Source organism: Macrotis lagotis, chromosome 1 (genome assembly GCF_037893015.1).
Source record: "Macrotis lagotis isolate mMagLag1 chromosome 1, bilby.v1.9.chrom.fasta, whole genome shotgun sequence".
Lineage (NCBI taxonomy): Eukaryota > Metazoa > Chordata > Mammalia > Peramelemorphia > Peramelidae > Macrotis > Macrotis lagotis.
The window spans coordinates 601,341,400-601,364,835 of NC_133658.1; positions in this window are offsets into that span (position 1 = coordinate 601,341,400).

The following is a 23,436-nucleotide window of genomic DNA, read 5'->3' on the forward strand; positions in this document are numbered from 1 at the left end:
GGGAAGATGATACTGCCAACTCAAATGAATTTTCACATTTATTAGGGCAGTCAGAAGGAGCATTTAGACATGGCACATGTGGGAGCTGAATTTGAAGAGATAATATATTAAAAATATGGAGTTACTCAGTGGAAGACAAATGTACTAGGGGAAAGGGAAAAGGGAAAGGAGAATGTGATAAATTATTTCACATAAAAGAGGCAAGAAAAGACTTTTGCAGTGGACTGGAAGGGCCGGAGGGGATGTGAGAGGGAGAGGGTGAACCTTACTCTCATTGGAATTGACTCAAAGAGGAAGTAAGATATAAACTCAATGAGTATAGAAATCTATCTTACCCTAGAGGAAAAGAGCAGGAAGAAAAGGGATGGGAGAAAGGGGGAAGAGAGGTAGATGAAAGGAGAGAAGATTGTGGGAGGGGCTAGTCAGATACAAAACACTTTTCAAGGAGATGGAGAATAGAAAAAATGGGGATGGGGTGAATAGGATGGTAGGAAATATAGTTAACAATACTAACTGTGGGAAAAATATTGAAATAAATTTCTCTGATAAAGACCTCATTTCTCAAATACAGAGTACTAAGTTAAATTTATAAGAAATAACAGTAAAATTTTAGAGACAAATTTCTTTTTTTTTTAGGTTTTTGCAAGGCAAATGGGGTTAAGTGGCTTGCCCAAGGCCACACAGTTAGGTAATTATTAAGTGTCTGAGGTCAGATTTGAACTCAGGTACTCCTGACTTCAGGGCCAGTGCTCTAACCACTGTAGCACCTAGCCACCCCAGGGACAAATATCTTTGAAATACATGATCAACACAGTCATCAAATAAAGTTACAGAGGACATACAACTCGCCTCCTGACAGAGAAGTGCAGATTAAACATTTTTGGGCATGAGAAGTTCAGGAATTTATTTTGCTTGAATGTATATTTTTGTTATAAAAATTTTGTTTTCCTTTCTTTTTCAATGGGAAGTAGAGAATGGGAGAGTGAAAGAAAATTAATTGAAAGAAATTAATTTTAAGAAATGATGACATTCCACTTGTAATGAATATTTCTTCTTTATGTATTTTTCTTTGCATAGTATCTCTCCCCCGTTAGATTGGGACTAATGATCAAAAGATATGAATAGTTTTCTGATGAGTTTATCAATACTATCTATTTAAACCATTAAAAAAAATGTCCTAACTCACTATTGATAGGAGAAATGTGGGTTATAAAAATTCTAAGGTACTATCTATTATTTTAACTAATAGAAAGAAAATGAGAAATGTTGGAGGAAATGTAGGAAAAAATAAGGCATCAATTCCTTGTTGGAGGAGTTGTGAGAGGATTCAACAATTCTGTAAAGCCATTTGGAACTATATCCAAAGGGCTATAAAACCATTCCTACTCTTTGACCTAGCAATGTCATTGCTATGTCTATATTTCAAAAGAGATGAAAAACAGGAAGAATATATTATATGTATAATGATATTTATAGCATCTCTTTTCTGATGATAAGGAACTAGAAAATGAGGGAATGCCCATCAGTTAGAGAATGGTTGAACAAATTGTGTTATGTGGTTAAGATGAAATGCTATTCTATTATAAGAAATGAAGAACAGGATGCTTTCAGTAAAATCTTACATGAACATATGCAATGGGAAATGTGCTATGTACAAAGTGACAGTAATCTTGTAGAATAATCAGCTGTGAATGACTTACCTTTTCTCAGTAATTCTGTGACCCAAAAGAACTCTGAAGGACTTATGTTAAAGAATAATATCCATCCCAAAATCCCAAAGACAGAACTGATGCTGTTTAAATACAGATTTGAAGCATACTTTTTTTAAACTTTATTTTCTTGAAATTTCTTTTTTTTTTTTTTTGGACAGGGTTAGGTTTACTGTTACAATATGACTATTGAGGTCATTTTTTCCATGACTGCACATTTTTAACCTATATCAAATGACTTGCTTTCTTAGTGGGGGTGGGGTTGGGGTGGGAGGAGGGTTTGGAATTCAGAACTCAAGGGTTTAAAAGTGAATATTGAAAGTTGTTTTTGCATGTAACTTGGGAAAAATAAAATAAAATCATATAAAATAAAATAAAATAAAATAAAGCTTAGGAGTCATAGAAAGATAGTAAATTTTAGTGTTGAAACAGGTCCGAGAGTTCTATCAGGTCCAAACTTGTTATTTTACTTATGAAGAACCTGAGACAGACTTCTGGCCAAGATGGCGGGGAGAAGACAGGCACAGTTCTAAAGTCTCCTGATCTCTTCCCCTTCTATCACATGAAGCAAACCTCTTAAAAGAAATACTAAGAGGTACAAAAAACCCCTATGGTAATAGAGGGGAAGAAGGGAGCAGAGGAGAAACACCTGAATCTTCTTCTCAGCAGACTTGGCTTAAAGTCAACCTGCACATACTCAGTTAACTTATAAAACATCTAACCTTTCAAGTATTAAAAGAGGAAAAGGGGAGGGGGGATGGAGAAAAGGAAGAGGAGTGGGGGGAAATAAGGGGAAATAACAAAAGGAAGGGAAGGGAAAAGGGGAAAAAGGGAAAGGGGAAAGAAAGGGGAGGGTGTGATATAGGAGGACAAATACACTGAAAGGGGTGGTATTCAGAAACAAAATACTGGGGAATATGGATAAAAAGGGGGGGGAAAGGGGGAAAATACAAATAGAAGGAAGATAGCACAGAGGGAAATAAAGAATTAGTAATCATAACCTTGAATGTGAATGGGATGAACTCTCCCTTAAAATGTAAGCAAATAGCAGAGTGGATTAAAAACCAGAATCCTACAATATGCTGCTTACAAGAAACGCATTTGAAGCAGAGAGATACATATAGAGTAAAGGTAAAAGGTTGGAGCAAACTATATTTTGCTTCAGCTGAAGTAAAAAAGGCAGGGGTAGCAATCCTTATCTCAGACAAAGCAGCAGCAAAAATAGATAGCATTAAAAGAGATAAGGAAGGAAACTTTATCCTCCTAAAAGGTACCATAGACAATAAAGTCATTTCAATATTGAATATATATGCACTCAATGGGACAGCATCCAAATTCTTAGAGGAGAAGCTGAAAGAACTACAGGAAGACATAGACAGCAAAACTCTACTAGTGGGAGACCTCAACCTCCCGCTATCAGATCTAGATAAATTGAATCATAAAACAAACAAGAAAGAAATTAGGGAGGTAAATAGATTGTTAGAAAAATTAGATGTGGTAGACTTATGGAGGAAACTGAATGGGGATAGAAAGGAATATACCTTTTTCTCTGCAGTACATAGAACTTATACAAAAATTGACCATGTACTAGGACATAAAAACCTAATGATCAACTGCAGAAAGGCAGAAATAGTGAATACATCTTTCTCAGATCACAATGCTATAAAAGTCATATGCAATACTGGGCCAAGGAGATAAAAGCCCAGAACAAATTGGAAACTGAATAACCTCATTTTAAAAAATGAGTGGACCAAAAAACAAATTATAGAAAGAACTAACCATTTTATTCTAGATAATGATAATAATGAAACAACATACCAAAACCTATGGGATTCATTCAAAGCAACTCTCAGGGGATATATTATAGCTCTAAATGCTTATATGAATAAATTGGAGAAAGAGGAAATCAATGAACTAAACATGCAACTAAAAAAATTAGAGAAAGAACAAATCAAAAATCCCCAATCAAATACCAAATTAGAAATTCTAAAAATTAAAGGAGAAATTAATAAAATCAAAAGAAAAAAACTATTGAATTAATAAATAAAACCAAAAGTTGGTATTATGAAAAAAACAATAAAATTGATAAACCTCTGGTCAATTTGATTAAAAAAAAGAAAGAAGAAAACCAAATTGTTAGTACTATAAATGAAAAAGGTGAACTCACCACCAATGAGGAGGAAATTAAAGTAATAATTCAGAATTATTTTACCCAACTCTATGCCAATAAATTTGATAATCTAAGTGAAATGGATGAATATTTACAAAAATATAAATTTCCCAGGTTAAATGAAGAAGAGATTAAATACCTAAACAACCCTATCTCAGAAAAAGAAATTCAACAAGGTATTATTGAACTCCCTAAAAAAAATCTCCAGGACCTGATGGATTCACAAGTGAATTCTACCAAACATTTAAGGAACAATTGGTTCCAATCCTATATAAACTCGTTGGAAAAAGAAGGAAAGATGGAACTCTGCCTAACTCTTTCTATGAAACCAATATGGTACTGCTACCTAAACCAGGAAAAGTTAAAACAGAGAAAGAAAATTATAGACCTATTTCCCTGATGAATATAGATGCAAAAATCCTAAATGAAATCTTAGCAAAACGTTTACAACAAGTCATCACTAGGATAATACATTATGATCAAGTAGGATTTATTCCAGGAATGCAGGGTTGGTTCAATATTAGGAAAACTGTTAGTATACTCAATTATATCAACAACAAACCTATCAGAAATCATATGATCATATCAATAGATGCTGAAAAAGCTTTTGACAAAATACAGTATCTATTCTTACTAAAAACACTAGAGAGTGTAGGAATAAATGGACTGTTCCTTAAAATAATTAGCAGTATCTATCTGAAACCATCAACAAGCATTATATTCAATGGGGAGAGGCTAGAGGCATTCCCAATAAGATCAGGGGTGAAACAAGGGTGCCCATTATCACCACTACTATTCAATATTGTATTAGAAATGTTAGCATCAGCAATTAGAGGAGAAAAAGAAATTGAAGGAATTAGAACTGGGAAGGAAGAGACAAAACTCTCACTTTTTGCAGATGACATGATGGTCTACCTGGAGAATGCCAAGAAATCATCTAAAAAACTACTGGAAACAATTAGCAATTTTAGCAAAGTTGCAGGTTATAAAATAAACCCTCATAAATCCTCAACTTTTCTATATATATCTAGCAAGAACCTGAGACATAGAGAAGATCAATGACTTATTCTGAGTCACAGTATTAACTGTGTGGTGGGGTATCTAATATTAAGTGTGGTGGGGTATCTAATAATTTTACTACTTATGACTTGTATGGCTTTGTGCAAATAATTTAATTTATTTGAGCCTCTGCTTCCTCATCTGTTAAATAAGAAGGCTAGATTAAATGCCTTCTTGAGTCCCTCCTAGCTCTAAATATATGACAAAATATTTTACACATATTATCTTATTTGAAACTCATACTATTCACTGGAGATAGATCCTATGGTTATTATATTCCCCATCTGACAGATGAAGAAAAAGAAGGTTGAAATTTGCCCATTATCATATAATGAAAACGTTTTTAGAAGTAGGATTTGAACTTATGTCTTCCTGATTCCACTTTTAGTAATTGATCCTGTCATCACAAATTTTCTATACCTGAAACATCTACTCCTTCATGAGTTCTTTTAATCATACAGCCAATAAATGTTAATTATTAGTTATTAAGTAGTAATTACTATTTAAGTAGCTAAGTTGTTAAGTAATTAAGTTATTAAGTTCAGGGGATTGAGGAAACACACACACACACTCTCACACACACAGACAGACAGAGAGGGGGAGGGGGAGACGGGGGGGGGGAGAGAGAGAAATGGAGAGAGAGAGAGAGAGAGAGAGAGAGAGAGAAAGAGAGAGAGAGACAGAGAGAGAATTCTTAATCTCAAGGAAATCCCAGTTTAATAGGGGAGATACCATGCAAAAAAAATACACAAAGAAGAAATATTCAATACGAATGAAATGTTCTGAAATCTTCTTAAAATTAATTTCTTTCAAGTAGCAAAATTCCACTTGCCCATTTACAAATGCCCATTGAAGAAGAAAGAAAAAAAATTAAAAAATATATACATTCAAGTAAAATAAATTCCTGAATTTGTCATGCCCCAAAAGGCTTAATCTACACTTCTCTGTCAGGAGTTGAGTAGTATGTCCTTTGGAACTTTGGTTACTGTGTTGATCATATCTTTCAAAGTTATTTTTCTTTAAACTTTTGTTGTTATATAAATTGTTTTCCTGAAGCTTACTTCATCCACTCTTAGCTAGTTTCTAAAAGCAATCACCAGTTTCTTTTGAAACAATCTCCATCACATTTATATGCCATAACTTATTTAGCCATTTTCCAGTTGATGGACACCTCTTCAATTTTAAATTTTTTGCATTACAAAAAGAGATGATCTAATTTTTTTTAATACATATTGATCCTTTTCCTCTTTCACTGACCTCTTTTTGAAGGAAATACAGTAGTGATATCTCTTGGTATACATAGCTTAATAGTTTTTGGTTATAGTTTCAAATTGCTTTCCAGAATGGTAGATCACTTTACACCAACAATGCATTCATGTGCCAATTTCCCCACAGATATTACATTTTTCTTTTCTTTCTATCAACCTTGTTAGTTTGATAGGTATGATATGGAAACTCTGAGTTGTTTCAATTTGCATTTCTCTAATTATTAATGATTTACAGTTTTTTATATGGCTCTTGATAGTTGATTTTCTTCCTTTGAAAACTGCCTATTTCCTTTGATCATTTATCAATTGTGGAATGACTTAAAAATATCAATCAGTTTCTTATAATTACATATATATGTATATATATCAGAAATGATACCCTCATCAAAGTTACTTGTCATAAGGTTATTTTTTTCATTTACCTTCTCTTTTAATTTTAACTGTATTTTTTTGTGCAAAAGCCTTTTAAAATTGTATATAATCAAAATTGTCCATTTTTACCTCTTGAGATCCTCTATTCATTTTTTGATCATGAACTCTTACTCATCCATAGATATAAGAGATAATTTCTAGGGAAGATAATCTCACAGAGAAGGATGATCAGGTAGACCAGGAATGATCACCTATAAAAGATGGAACTTGAACTGAATCTTGAAGGGGAGCAGGAGAGAAAGGAGGTAGAAGGGGAAGGGGAGAATATGTTGGGAAGGGACAATATTCTAGACATGGGGTAGAATCATGAAAAGATACAGAGATAGGAGACAGAGATAGGAGATATGTTTGAGGAACAAGAAGACCATTGAAGCTGCATCATAGAGTACATGGAAAAAAATAATTCTCCCTACATTTGCCAGGTTTTCTCCAATGCTTTATATCCCAGTCTTGATCTAGTCTTTCTTGATATAGCTGAAGATTTTGTCACTACCGACTACCTCCACTACCAGATATTCTCTCCTACCTCACCTTCAGAGTGGTCACATCTCTCAATTCTCCTCTTAGCTTTCTTCCAACTCTTTAGCTTCACCATTTTCTCTGCATCCTCTTCCTTCCTCCTTAATGTGTAATTTCAAAGTACTATTAGCAGATACTTTTTATTCCATTTTCCGAACTTAATTCTTTTCATTTAAAATTTTATTATCCTTTTGAAAAAAGAAAGCTTTCTGTTACCTGTCACTAATGCCAATTAGTTCCTTCTTGTGCCAAACAGCCCTTCTAGACCCTAGGACTAAAATTATAGGGAAAAAAATAAACAAATAGTCCCTATCCTTAAGGGAGTTACATTATTACTGGACCCTTTCCTAAGAACATGTTTGATGGGTGGAGCAGAACAGGGAAGAAATAGAGTTGGTGAAGTCAAACAACCTTATCTTTTAGAATTTCTTCCATGAGAACATTTAGATACTCAGAAAGCAAAGCTCACTCTAGTTGTTACAGTCTTCTTCATGCTGTGCATCCTCATTTCCTCCAACAAATCCTCATATGGGGAAATATCACCAAGTTTTCAAAATGTAAATCTTGAGGATTTTTAATTTGCTCAAAGTTCCTCAATTAAAATGAAATACTGCCCCCCCCCCCCCATACCCTTTGGCAATGCTTTAATTACCATCATCATATCCTTCTTTAGTTTATAAGATCCTTTTTCATTATTACAGCTAGCTGAGAACAGAGTTCTGATGCTATAGGTCAACAGATGGGGGGAGGGGCAGGGATAGGATCTTGAATGATAATGCCCTGGGCAAAAGTAGATTGATACAAAGAGATCTGGAATGTTGAATGAATGAAAGGAGAGTGGTATTTAAAGGCAAGATGGGACAGTACATACAAATTTTGCTTTCTCAGCTAGGCTACTGGTTGGATTCTTCAACTGGATTATTTTCAACTAATGTTTAGAGAATGAACACCTACTGTTTACACAGGGTACTGAATTATTATTTGGTAACATCATTGTTCATGCCACTACCTAAAAACACAACAACGCATATATGTATATATATATATATATATATATATATATATATATATATATATATATATATATCTATTGAGGAAGATTAACAAAATCACTGATTTGATAACCAGAATAATTATATGAGATTGGTTGGTGGCATAGAGGATAAAGCATTAGCCTTAACCTTAACTTTGGGAGGTCCTGGATTTGTTTCTGTCTTAAATAATTGCTTTTTGAATATCAGGTTGAATGCTGAGGGAGAGGAACAAACTTTTTTTTTTTTTTAGGTCTTTGCAAGGCAAATGGGGTTAAGTGGTTTGCTCAAGGCCAGACAGCTAGGTAATTATTAAGTGTCTGAGGTTGCATTTGAACTCAGGTACTCCTAACTTCAGGGCTGGTGCTCTAATCCACTGTGCCACCTAGCTGCCCCAGGAACAGACTTTTAAAAAAAATTATCTCCTCTCCAATTTGTTATTTATTTTTGACATACATTTTCAAAAATTTTGAATTTTAAACTTTTCCCCTCTTATTAAGAGGGCAAGCAATAGGATATTAATTATACAAGTAAAATCATGTAACACATTTTCTACACTAGTCATATTTTGAAAAAAAATTCAAGAAAAAAAGAGAAAAATTATACTTCAATTTGAAATGAATTCATCAGTTCTCTCTTTAGAGGTGAATAGCAATTTTCTTCATAAATCCTTTAGAATTGTCTTGGATCATTGTATTGCTCAAAGAAGATAAGTCTGTCACAGTTGGTCATTATTATGAAATTGCTCATTCTGTTCACTAGTTCTGCTTCCTTCACTCTACATCAATTCATTCAGTTCTTCTGGGTTTTTCTGAAACCATTACTCTCACCATTTCTTATAGGACAATAATGTTCCATCCTAATCACATACTATAGTTTGTTCTCCCATTCCCTAAATGATAGGCAATTCTTTGCCACCACAAAAATAATTACTATAAATATTTTTGTATATATATCAGTCCTTTTTTCCCTTTTGGGGGGGATCTCTTTGTATTTTTAGTCATGTCTAACTTTTTGTGATACTATTTGGGGTTTTCTTGACAAAGGTACTGAAATTGTTTGCCTTCTCCATTTCATTTTACAAATGAGGTAAACAAGGTTAAGTGACTTGTCCAGAGTAACACAGCTAATAAGTGTCTGAGACTAGATTTGAACTCAGGAAGATCAGTCTTCTGGACTCTAGGCCCAACATTCCATCAACTCTTTCACCTTGCTGCCCTTGTACCACCTAACTGCCTCTATTTTTGAAATACAGATCCATTAATGACATTTCTGGCTAGGCATAGTTTTATAACCTTTTGGGCATAATTCTAAATTGTTCTACAGAATGATTTGACCAGCAATAAGCATTTATTAAACATTTACCATGTTCTAGTTACTATGATAAGTACTTTATAAATACCTCATTTGATCCTCACAAAAGTGGTTAATCTCAATATTTCTAGGCCTTATGTTCTTTATCTGTAAAATGAAGATTCTATCTTTAGAAGTTTACTGGTTTTTAAGTCTTCCATTGGTTAAATGAGGCTTACATCCTAAGTGCCCATGGAATTATCTTCATTTGAATTTTCTTCTTTTAAGGCTCAACATATTCCAATGTTCAGCAGTGATAACTGCTAAGGTTCATAAAAAGATAATGCATATGAAATACTCTACAAATCTCAAATTGTGATAGAAATATCAGCTGACAGTGTTGTAAAGAAAATAAGGTTCCAAGTTTTTGACTGTATGACCTTTTTTAACCTTTAAAATGAAAGGGTCTGTATGATACAATCCTTATTTGTCCTATTTTAAGTAAGGCAGCAGCATTTTGTATTGGTGGGGAATCAGATAGGAGATATTCTCATTGGGGTTGAGTGGGGCACAATATAAGTGGGACTTCAGTGAAAGGTGTGGTCAAAATTGCCCAGAGGTCGAGATTGATTACTGCTGAGATTAGTCACAGATGAGAATCAAGGCTAGTTTAATAGGCATAGAAGATCAATGGATGATCATAAACATGTTGAGGCAGGATCATAATATCAATAAAAGCTGAGATTTGAACACTGGGCAGAAGTCCTGGTTGGAAAGCAGATGAGGTAAACTCTGGATAAAGGTCTAAAACAGCATCGGAGAGAGCTCTTAGGAGGTATGGTATTATTGGTACTCACTACTAAGCTTTAACTCAGATTTCTCCCCAGCAGTGATGTTCTTAAACCAGACCTTAAAGGGTCTTTGTTGTTTCTTGTAGATACAGTCCTTATCTTCTGATTAGATTCAGCATTCATCTTGAGAATTTGAGTCTTCCATTGGCTACATGAGGCCTAAGTCCTAAGTGCCCATGGAATATCTTCATTCAAATTTTCTTTTAAGTCTCAATCCATTCCAGTGTTCAGCAGTGATGGTAACTGTTGAACTTTTCTGGATCTTCTTTCTAAGTTTCCTTCCAGTCTGAGAATTCTCTGTGATCTTCTATGGTTTGTAAGAGTTGCTGCAGAAGGCAGGGATATGCTCTCTATATTTTTTTCCCCACTGCCTTTTATGCTGCTAGTTGCTCAAGCAGATGTTAGACTCAGGATATCTGGATTCAAATCCTATCTCTGCCATTTAATACATGTATGACTACAGATGTCAGTTCTTTTATCTGTATGATTGTGGAGTTGGAATAGATTATATCTAATATCCAAAAGCTTAGGCCTCATGATCTTCCCTTCCCTTCCCTTCCCTTCCCTTCCCTTCCCTTCCCTTCCCTTCCCTTCCCTTCCCTTCCCTTCCCTTCCCTTCCCTTCCCTTCCCTTCCCTTCCCTTCCCTTCCCTTCCCTTCCCTTCCCTTCCCTTCCTTCTTCCTTTCTTTTTTTGGTTCAAGGTGCTATTTTCCATGACATGACAACTCAAGCAGAAACTGCTCAGAGAGATTATCAATGTATTTCACCATAGTTGCTTTTGGAAGATCTTCAAAGGTGTACAGGATTTACCCTCAGCATGTGTATCTCTGATAAAGCCTGAATTGATAAAATGCTTCACAAATTCTGCATTATCCCCAAAGCAGCCCTCTAAGGTATTTTATGTTCCCCATTAAAGATCAGCCATGGCTACAACACTAAGGAAAAATCAGAGAGAAAGTTTAGAAAACAAGAGGATAGCAAATAAATCTCATGAACATAGCATATGCTTCCCAAACAAGGACCATGTGGCCTCAAAATTTGGCTGTAACTACTTGGCACTAAGAAGTTCAGTCAAAATTTCAGATGTTTCTAGATATATGAATGTTTGGTAATATTTTGACAAAACAAAATGATTTTTTTTCAGATGTTTATGTATAAGAAGATTGATTGAAACTCTGCTCTATCTCTAAGCAATTCCTCTTTAGAGGCCTGGTTGAAACAGCTTTCTCCTCTCCCTCTGGAAGATACATGCATCCCTCTTGGTTCTAAATTGATTTGATATTTTATAAGTGACCCACAGGTCATGACCAAGTTTCTTCAGCTGATAACAATATACTTTCTATGCAATATTTTTATCACATGACTTACAGAGGTTTCTAAATTGATCTAGGTCTTTTTGTACTTCGTCTAAAAACTATGATTGAAGTTTTTCAATGAAGATATATAAGCTTAGTGAAAAGAAGCAGAAATACTACAGTGCAAGACAAAATTATAGGATTTACTACCACAGAGTTAAGAAAGTATAAATATTATAGTTTTAGATGAGGTTTAGATAAATTCATAGATAATAACTTCCTAATACAATATTAAAGGAAATCAGTGTTGCTTTGACAGTGTCCCTAATTTTTAAGATTGATGTCAGGAAAAACTAATATATCCACCCATGAGATGTCAGAGTGATAAAGAGAAAAGGCAATTAGATGTAGAATCAAAATACTTGTGTTTTAATGCTGGCTTTTCCACTTACTATTTCTGTGATCTTGAGCCATCACTTTACCTATATGTTTCTCAGGTTCATCTATAAATCGAAATGATTGATTGAGATGATTACAAATGACCTTCATGCTCCTTAATGACCCTGTTAGACACAAAACTTTGTGTTACAGGATCCATCTGACAAAATATTTAGATTTAGACTATAAAAAACTGGCACTTTAATTAAATAAATTAAAACCATCAAGTTTATGTAAAGGAGACTTGTGTGAGTTCTTCTTAACACATTATCTTCATATACCAGTGTATCTAGTCCATTCTAAACTTCTTAGAATACTTGGAGTTTATATAGACACACACAAATATACAAATATACATATATATATATTTAAGGGATTTTTTTTTTTACACAAGGCAATGGGGTTAAGTGACTTGCCAAATGTCACACAGTAGGCAATTAAGTATCTGAGTCCATATTTGAACTCAGGTCCTCCTGACTCCAGGGCTGGTGCTCTATCCACTGAGCAACCTAGCTGCCCCTAAAGATATGTATATATATATATATATACATATATATATATATTTCATAACTCATTTATATCTTAGTTACTGTTTCATTCTAACTTGGTTAGCCTTTCAGATTGGATATAGTGGATTCTGGAATTATACCCAAGATTAGGACTGCATGAACTTAGATTTGTTCTAAAAGGACAAACAATGACTTCTGAGCTAAAAGTGAAAAATACTCATGGTACAAAGAGAAGTAATTTCACTACAGGAAAAGAACTAGGGGAAGAGTCATTTTGAGTTTATGACTTAACACCTGTGCCATTCAGATCATCATCAGTGATGTCTCCAAACCTCTGTATAAGTCTTCCAGTTTGGCAAGATTTCCTCCTTCCTTTCTGCTTATCCAAAGCCCACTGTTCTTTTGAAGTTCAAGTTCAAATCAAGTCCCTTCTATGAAGCCTTGTCTAACTACTTCAGTCCATAATGTCTCCCCCTTTTTCTCTTACAGATTGTAACACAGATTTTAGTATTGAAATATATTGTATATTTTCCCCCACTTTCTCATGGCATAAGTATGTATATAATATATTATATACACATACAAATGCATATAATCTTTCTTCAGGATAGAGTAACTGTACTTTATCTTTTATCTTTTGTAATACCAAGCCTGGGATTTGACCATTAGTAGGTGCTAAATAAGTACTTGTTGACTGATCTAAATATAGATCAATTTTCCTCATTCTGTTGTACAAAATTTAACAAGTCTTTGTTGGTTCCCAAGAGAGATGACCCTCCCTTAACTGTCACATCTATTGAGAAAGAATTTTAATAAATATTTATTAAATGACTGTACATGAAAAACACTAATCTGGGAGCTGAGTTTGCAAAGACAACAACAACAGCCTCTACTCTCAGTAAACATTTTATCGGAGGTTGGAATAAAGAAGTATAATAGGTGCACAAATTTTTTAAAATTTATTTTAAAAATTATTTATTTTATTTTTAATTTTTTTCCACCAGCTATGTGCAAAAGCAAGTTTCAGCAAGTTTAAAGCAAGTTTACTTCCAAAAACCTTGTTTCAAACTCTCTCCTTTCTTCCCACCCAATTCCCCCATAGAGAAAGTATGCTGCATGAGGTAGATTAAAAATGTGTAGCCATGAAAAACATTACTACAATGTAAAAGTAAACATAACCCCCCACCCTTCAAAAAAAAGGGAACCTCAAGAAAAATAAAGTGAGAAAAAATGCTTCAGTCTGTATTTTAACACCATCAGCTCCATATTTGGGATGTATGTTCATCAGAGAAATTGCTTCAACATTTCCCTCCATAGTTGCTATTTCAAGCTGTATTTCCCTCAATCCTATTCCCCCCCAAAACCATTTATTTTATTCTCTCGCTCCTTTTCCCTGTCCCTCCCCAAAAGTGTGTTGTATCTATCCTCTCTCCTTCCCTCCCCACCCCCATCCTCTCAGTCCCCTTTCTCTTATTCCTTTCTTCTATTTTCCTCTAGGGTAAGATAGATTTCTAAACCCAAATGAGTGTGTAACATATGTGCAAATAAAAAAAGGAAAGAAAGTGTGCCAAAGACTGGACTGGGGCCATCAGGGAAGACTTTATGTAGAGAGTTAAAGGAAACTAATAGTGGGACTCTGATGAAGAGCAAGCACTTTTAGACACTTTGTTGTGGAAGATGGTACAGAGACAGGAGTGGAATACAGAATTATCCTATCCCCTTTGTTATAATGCCATAAAGACCTGATGACTCATCACCCAATGTGTATTCTACAAGATAGAGACTATCTGAATCAAGACATAGTGGAGCATAGCAACATCTTTTTTTACTTTCAATTTGAATTCTTCAGCATTGAGCTTTTAAAACAACCTTACCTGTCCAAAATTACCTGTCCAATCAAGGCATTTTAGACTAAGAAACCCTCTGATCTTTAGGATCATAAGGTTATGGATTTCATGCTGAACTCTGGAACTTTGGAGCCCATGTAGTACAACTTTCTCATTTTACAAGATTGAGGCGGGAGAATGGGCTCTAAGTGACTCATCCAAGGATGGACAGTTACTCCAATGCTTATTCAGTCTGGCAAGATTAAGAAAATAGATACTCCTCCTAGAATCATAGATTTAAAGCTGGAAGGGAAGGAACTAAGAGATTAACTACTTCAAACTTCTATATTTAACTTATTAGAAAATTGAGATTTGGTTTTGCTCAAGATTATAGAGATATTAAGTGGCATATCAGAGATTTGAGGCCAGACAGTGAACACTTTCCTCCCTTCCCACAAAAAAAGAATTCAAATGATGATTTCTGTTCTTTCCCCAATTCTGACCATTAGAAAAACAGCTATTTCTATCAGGAGCCAAAAAAATCTATTTACTAGGGTAGTTATTTGTCTAGTTATTCAAGAAAACAAAGCAATTTAAGGGAAACAAATTCCTGTAGGTCATTCTATTGTTGGAACCAAAATAATGAACCAGAACAAAGTCTAAAGTTCTTTCCACAATATAAATTAATTATTTAGACCCTGTCCTGGGAGACAAATTGCTAATAGCAAGTTGAAAGGGATTGGACGTGAATCAGAGAATAGAGAAAGGGGAAAGAGATAGCACTGGTACTGCTAGTGATGTATTATAGGAGATAGGGTTGGAAAGCAGTTCTATTTTTTTCTAACTCAGAATCACTCAATTGCTAAATATTTAACAAGTGTTTATTATGTTTCAAGCACTGTGCTAGTTCTGACTCCCAAGGAGTTCACAATCTAATGAGACAACATGCAACTATGTACAAACAAGTTTCATATATATATATTAAAAAAAAATCAAGACCAGCTTGCTGGGGTTGAGGGAGGAGCTGAGAGGAGATAGGAGTGGAACCAAACTTGAAATGGGAGGAGAAGATTGCTTGAATATGATGTCATGAGAGGAGCAGCAGTCTTGATATTAAAATTTAAATCAGAAAATAGGAAGTCAGAGGGAAACAGATGTAAAAGATACTGACAAATGAAAGAACCAAGCATCATAGGATCATAGCTTTAGAGACTGGAGGCATTGATATACTCACCAGGGTATCTCTGTTTCTGCATTTGTTGTGATCTTTTGCTCTCCCATATATCTAGTCCATTTCCATTTCTAGATATATTTATCCTTGATAAAGCCTTTTATGCCTACTTTACCCATGAAAGTCATCCTTGATAATGTTCTGTAGTCTATTTATAATCACCCATTTCATTTCAGTTGCTTATATATTTGATTTTTTCAAAATCCATGACTCATAGCTGTAAATAATGGTGTAAAAGAGATAAATTCTTCAGAAATGATTAGATTATTGTCATTGAAAGCATTTATAATATTGAAGATTCATTTTGCAGTAGGATGATCTGAAATGCTGGCTATGGGGACATTAACATTAACAAATAAAATCCCTTCTCTCGAATGAAAAAGCCTTTCATTTTTAAACTATTGAATAGAAAAATTCATGTCCTTTATATACATAAAGATACAATTGATCATGTCATCTAATCTTTCCAAGACAGAATAGATCTAAGAAGATATATGTATGTATATTTTGGTCATCATTCTCATCCAATCCAGTTCAGTGAAAAATGATGGGAACATTTTCTGCCTTATATTTTTTGGGTAGAAGCAATGTCTCAAATCCTACTACATACCTTTCAAATGTGTTCTTCTAGTCTGCTTTTAACTTCACCAAATTTCTAGTAACTAGCACAATGCCATATGTGTAGTAGATGATCTTGAAATATTTGTTGTAAAGATAATGATTATGATGGTGATGGTGATGATTTTTGTTGATAATTTGCTTAATGTTGTGCAAAAAAGCATCAAATTTAGAGTCAGAAGACTTTGAATTAAAGCCTAGTTATGTCATTAACTTCTGTATGACTTTTGGGCAAATTGCTTAACATTTCTGAAACTCAGTTTTCTTTTCTGTAAAATGAAGGGGTTGGACTAGATGATCTTTAAGATTCTTTCTATCTCTAATCTTGTGGTGAATGATCATGTAAATTCAAGATTTATGAACAGAATTGTAGGAAAAGTCCCAGATGTATGCATACTAAGTTACACTTATCAATGCATCAATCAATCTATAAACAAATATATGGATGGCATTTATTTAATGTCTAACCCTGTTTCAGAGAGAAGCAGCAGAAGTATAATAAGTAGTCCTTGCCTTCAAGGAGCTTCACAGTCTTTTGGGGGGAAATGGGACCAATAACAACTGCAAAAACAATGAATGATAACAATAACGTTAATGATCAATACAATTTCTCCTTAGAGCTTTTTATCCTCTCATTCCTGGCGTTCATTAGGGACAGTCTTTGCTGCAGCATCACTAGCCATTCTGCTCTTTCTTCAAAATGTACCTGGTGATACAGCTGGTATTATTTTTAGCAACAAATTTGGAAATTAGCTAGGTAGTAAAATGCTTCTGAGAGTTATCAATAAGCACCAGGCACTATGTTAAGCTTTAGGGATAAAAAGAAAGGCAAAAGACTGCTCATGCTTTCAATGAACTCAGTCTAATGAGGGAAACAATATGAAAACTATGCAAACATGATATAGACAGGATCAATCCTAGGTTGTCTCAGAGGGAAAGTGCTACGATTAAGGAGGATAGGAAGGCTTCTTATAGAAAGTATTGCTTTAGCCTAGACTTGAAGGAAGCTAGGGAAACTAAGATGCAGAAAGTTAGAGGCTTGGGAAACAGTTGATGAAAGCACTCTTCCTCATAGAGGAAGAAAATATAGAAGAGAATAAAGTAAAAGTAGACTGGAAAGGAAGTAAGTCATCATTAGGTGATGAAGAGGTTTGGAAGTCAAACAGATGATTGTTTATTAGTTTCTGAAGGTAATAGGGAATGAGTTTTTTGTATATGGGTTTGATATAGTCAGAACTACATTTTAGGAACCTAGACAGCTGAAAAGATGATGAATTTGGATAGATGAAAGAAAGAGGAGGAATTTGGGTAAGTAGATTCGTATGATGCCTTCTGCCACGACTTGATAAACATCTATAAAATATTTCTAAGATTAGTCAGGCAGGCAACAAGCATTTCTTAAGCACCTGATTATGTGGCAGATACTTATGCTACTGATTTCAATTACTTATCCAGGCTTAATTATATTTTGTTGTTGTTCAGTTATTTAAGTAGGGTTCAACTCTCCATGACCCCATTTGGGAATTTTCTTAGCAAAGATACTGGAATGGTTTTCTATGTTCTTCTCCAGCTCATTTTACAGTTGAGGAAACTGAGGCAAATAGGGCTAAGTCATTTGCCAAAGGCCACACAACTAGTAAGTTTCTAGTGACTAATTAGACTTTAGAAAATGGGTATTTAGTAGGGTGATATAATTAGTACAGTGGATATAAATACAACTCCTTCCTTCCCCAAAGACTGTGATGTATTTTCCCACCAGTATGGGATATATAGAATGTGTGTATGTGTATGTGCGTATATTTAATTAACTAATTAATTAATTATGACAGTGTTCAATACAACAAATTGTTATTTAAAGACAAAAGATGCACATTTTAAAATATTCAATGCTTCTAATGAGTTGTTCCATATCGTTCTGACTACTTTTTAATTTAGTAAGTTAATTAATTCCTTTAAGACTTCTTCACCTTTCTCCCTCATCCCTCTGGTTTAGAGAGCATATATGACAAGGGAATAACTCCTCTTACAAGTCCTTCAGAGAACTCAAGATGTTCCACTTAGATATGGTGTGACTCTTTTGCAGAACTGTGAATCTTTATCCAGTCTGTCCTTGGCTCCCATTTCAGACACTGCCACCAGCTGTTGCTGTCCTGGAATGTCACTAGGACTCCTGATAAAAATTCAATTCCTAGGATTCTTTGAAATAGATAAGGTCTTTCTTCAGGCAAAGGAGGTAGTTGGGGACATGAAGATAAAGACTGTGGCCTGGGGCTTTTGTCTCATTCTCCAAACAATTTTCTTACAGTTGGTTTGTTGGAATTCTCTTTTCTCTTTTCTGTTGGAATCTTATTCTAACTCCAAAGTTTTTAGAGACCTCAGAGGATATGATTGAGTCAGTCAGAATAGACTTCCTGCAGACCCTAGGGAACTTTGGAAGACTTGTTTATACCTAGGCAATAATGGAGATGTGGTCTCTCTTTTTATCAGTATATTGCATATTATCATCAACTTTTAGTAAAGAGCAATTGTTTAGTCTGACTTCCCATACAATAAAAAAAAATTGAAACTTACAGCTGGAAAGAATCTTAGAAATAATTTAGTCCAATCACATTTTCAAAATGAATAATTATGGTTTGATAATGAGAAATATTCTGTACAATAGCACCCTATTTTGCCAGGACTAAGTCTCCTGACTACCTTAACTATTTAGTGTAATTTCTATAATACCACGTAGGACTAATGGAGATGCTTATGAGTGGAAATAAATATCACCAATAATTTTGTTGACTCTAAGTCAATTAGAGCAAAAGGACTCAGAGATAGTCCTATAAAATCTAAAGGAAGGGCAATAATATCTTCACACACAAGCAGAGCATCTATGGTATAATTTGAGGGGCATCAGGAAAGATTTGTCTGTCCTCAAATATCTTCCCCCTGAGTGTCACTCACATGTATACCTTTCATTTCATTATTAGAAGGTTTCCACCACCACCCCCCCCTTTGAGTTCAGGAATTTCCCTTTATTAACAGGCAAATATTCCTGGAAGAGATAACACATAGAGCACATCACTTTCAGTTTGAATGCCTGTCACACAAAGAAACTGAGACTCAGGGGGGATAAATGACTTACCTCAAATTCACATCACAGCCTGCTAGAAACCAGATCTCTTAACTCTTGTGATCTTTTCTCATACTGCTCATAAAGTCTGTATGTGTTTTGTTGGATTGAAGGGATTTGCTTGTGAATGTGTATGTGTGTGTGTGTTTGTGTATGTGTGCACATGCACAAATGTGAGGTATATATTTACATTGCTTGGCTAGATGCTAAGACAAGTATATTATATGCTTTTTAGATACCAAATAACTTTGATTTTGTGAAGCTTGGTTCTAAAAAGCATGCCTTCCAATGGAGAATGAAATATAACTGCCATTCATGTAGTGCATTGAAGTTTACAAAGTATTTTACATATATTATTTTATTTTGGTGAATGAATGAATGAAAAACATTTAATGACTCATTTTGTGCCATTGTGTTAAACCTCATAATAATCCTGTGAGATAAGTACTACAAATGTTGTTTTACTTTACAAATGACAAAATTGAGGCTCTGAGAATTTGAATGATTTGTCCTTTATCATATAGTAAGCTTAGGTCAGAGGTGGGATTGGAATCCTAGTCTTCCTGATCTGAGTTCAGCATTCTAGACACCCCAAAATGCTTGCTCTTTGATTTAGCAAGAATATTCTGCTCATGAATAGACAATTTTCTAATTCACTAATAGTACTTTAAACACATTAATGGACTAAAATTTTAAAGTAAAGTTAATAACTACAATTTCAAAGATGCTGCAAAATTGTGTTTTACAGTATCCTTTAAACAGAATCATCCTGAAATTGCAAACAATAGTTAGAACTAGTCAACCCAATAAATATAATTTAAAGGATAAAGTGTGGTTCTTTAACATAAGAAGGCAGTGAATTTTAAAAATGTGATTTCCAATTAAAATGAATATGAAACATGCACACTAAAGGTCATATTAAAAATGAGAAAAAACAAAAGCAGGTACATTTCACAGCTATGGCTGAAGGTGGTGGGAGAGATGTTAATCAAAGGATGGAGATTATTAGAATGATAAAATAGTTAATTTTGATGATAGGAATTAAAAAAAACTTTTTCAGGGAAAAAAATCAATGCAACTAGGATAAAGAAGGGAAGCTCTGAATTAGGTACAAACAAGTATGAAAAAGATACCAAAAAAAACCCTTTTAATCAACTCTCTCTGACAATAAGGGTCTAGAATTCAGGAAGGAAAAAGAAAATAAGTTAAATATGTAAGATCAAGGTATGTTTTCCAATACATAAGTGGTCAAAAGATATTTTTTAAAAGTTCTCAGTAGAAGAATTGCACACAAAATATTAAAAGATATATGAAAGATTGCTTCAAATAATGAATTGTAAGAGAAATAAAACAAAATAGTAATATAGAGTTTACCAAATCAATATAATCTAATGGAAGACTAAGAACATCCTCATGCATAAGCTTATCTATATGGTATTATTTAAGGGTCTTCAGGAAAGTCCCAAATTATCTCAAATATTTTTCCCTTGGGTGGCAATGACATTCATGGTATTTGAAATTTCATCATTGGAAAGTTTTTATTCTGGGTTGAGATATTCCCCTTAATTAATTAACAAATATTCTTGGAATAGATAACACATTGAGAACAAGATTTTCAGTTGGGATTCTTATCACACATAGAAACTGAGACAAATCAAATATAAATATCTAGAACAAATTCAAATATAATACAAGTAAAAACAATTCAGATTTCACATGTTATCCATCAAATTAGCAAAAATGAAAAATGATGGGGCTCATAAGTAGTGAGGGGTTGTAAAGATAGAAAAACTAATAATACCTTGATGGTGGATTTGTGAAATGATCTCTTCTGGAAAGCAGTTTGGAATTATATTTAAAACTAGATTCAACTGTTAAGATATACCCAAAGGAATATATATCTCAAAAATATATCATGATATCATATATATCAAAATATTCATAGCAATACTAAAAACTGGACACAAAACAGATATCCTTTGTTGGGGAAAGGCTAAGTCAATTGTATATGAATTAAATAGAATACTACTATGCCATAAGAGTTGATAAATATGAAGAATTCAGAGAATCATATATGTACTGACAAAAAAGAGCTTTAAATCAAAGTTGCAGGTAATGAATCTGAGACATTGCATATATTGTCTAACACAGGTTGATGTATCAGTTTGTTTTGATTAGCTTCCTTTTCCTACTTCTTTTTCCACAGGGGTGACTTTATTAGTAGAGGAGAAAGGCTTGTATTCACCAAAGGTATAGAAATAAAACAGATAAAAGTTTTTAAAAAATTAAATTTCTTTGTAAATTTAAGTTATAACTACTGTTTCCTATTTAATGATGGGGACAGATTTATGTATAAAGTAAAATAACTGCATGCTTCTGTTATTTGAATTTAGGGGTATGGGAAAATAACACCTCCTTTCCTCTTTTTTTTTGCTTTTCTAAAATAATATTTATTTTCATACATATGCACATGCATATTTTTAAGTAACAAAATTTCATTCCACCCTCCCTTCCCACACCCCACCCGTCAGCCACAAACAGTTTGGTTAGCATTGCACATACATATTTTGATAAGCATGTTTACAGATTAGTAATTTTCAGTATGAGGAATTAGGATTAAGGGAAAGAGATACATATGAGATCATTTTAATAAAGTGTTCATCAGATCTTGAAGGATGGGGTTTTTTGGTGTGTTTTGTTTTTCGTCCTCTGGATGGGAATAATATAGTCCATAGCCAGTCTAATACAATTGTCCTGGCTCTCTGGACTGCTGAGAGGAGCTGCTTCCAGCAGCTTCCTTAGGCTGTTCATCGCACAATGTTGTTGTTGATATGTTCATTTTCCCTTGGTTCTATTCCTTTCACTCAGCATCAGATCCTGTAAGTCATTCCTTGCTTCTCTAGAATCCGATCATTTATGGTTTCTTATAGAACAATTATATTCTATTGTATTCATGGACAGTAACTTGTTTAGCCATTCCCCATTTGATGAGCATTCCCTCAATTTCCTATTCTTTGCCACTACAAAAAGAGTTGCTATTAATATTTCAGAACATGTAGGACTTTTCCCTTTTTAAAATAATTTCTTCTAGATACAGACTTAGAATTGGAATGCTAGGTCAAAGGGTATGAATGATTTTATTGCTCTTTGGGCATAGTTCCATATTGCTCTCCAGAAAGGTAGGATCCATTCACAATTCCACCAACAATACATCAGTATCTCAATCCTCCCACAACCATTCCAACATTGATCATTTCCCCCTTTTCTCATCTTGGCCAATCTGATAGATGTGGGGTGATACCTTGTTAGAGTTTTAATTTGCATTTCTCTCCTCAATGATTTGGAGCATTTTTTTCATATAATTATATATAACTTTAATTTCTTCATTTGAAAATTTTCTGTTCATATCCTTTGACCATTTATCAATTGGGGAATGACTTGTGACCTTATAAATTTGATGAGATTTTCTAAATATTTTAGAAATGAGACCTTTATCAAAACTACTATTTGTGAAGATTGTTTCCCAGCTTTCTGTTTTCCTTCTAATTTTGGCAGCATTGATTTTATTAGTGCAAAATCTTTTAAATTTAATATAGTCAAAATCATTCATTTTGTAGTTTATAATGTGCTCTAATTCTTGTTTGGTCATAAATTTATCTCCTTTCCATAGATCTGATAGATAGAATATTTCTTGGTCTATTAATTTATCCATAGTATCACTCTACAATTAAATCCTGTACCCATTTTGACCTTATTTTGTTATAGGGTGTGAGATATGGACCTATGCCTAGTATTTACCATACTATTTTCCAGTTTTCCCAATAAATTTTGTCAGATAGTGAGTTCTTATCCCAGAAGTTGATGTCTGAGTTTATCAAATAGTAGAATTCTGTAGTCATTTACTATGACTTCTTTTGAACTTATCCTAATCCACTGATTCATTACTCTATTTCTTAAAAAGTACCAGGCAGTTTTGAAGACCACCACTTTATAGTATAGTTTTAGAGCCACCTTCCTTTACATTTTTTTCATCAGTTCCTTTGCTATTCTTGTCCTTTTGTTTCTCAAG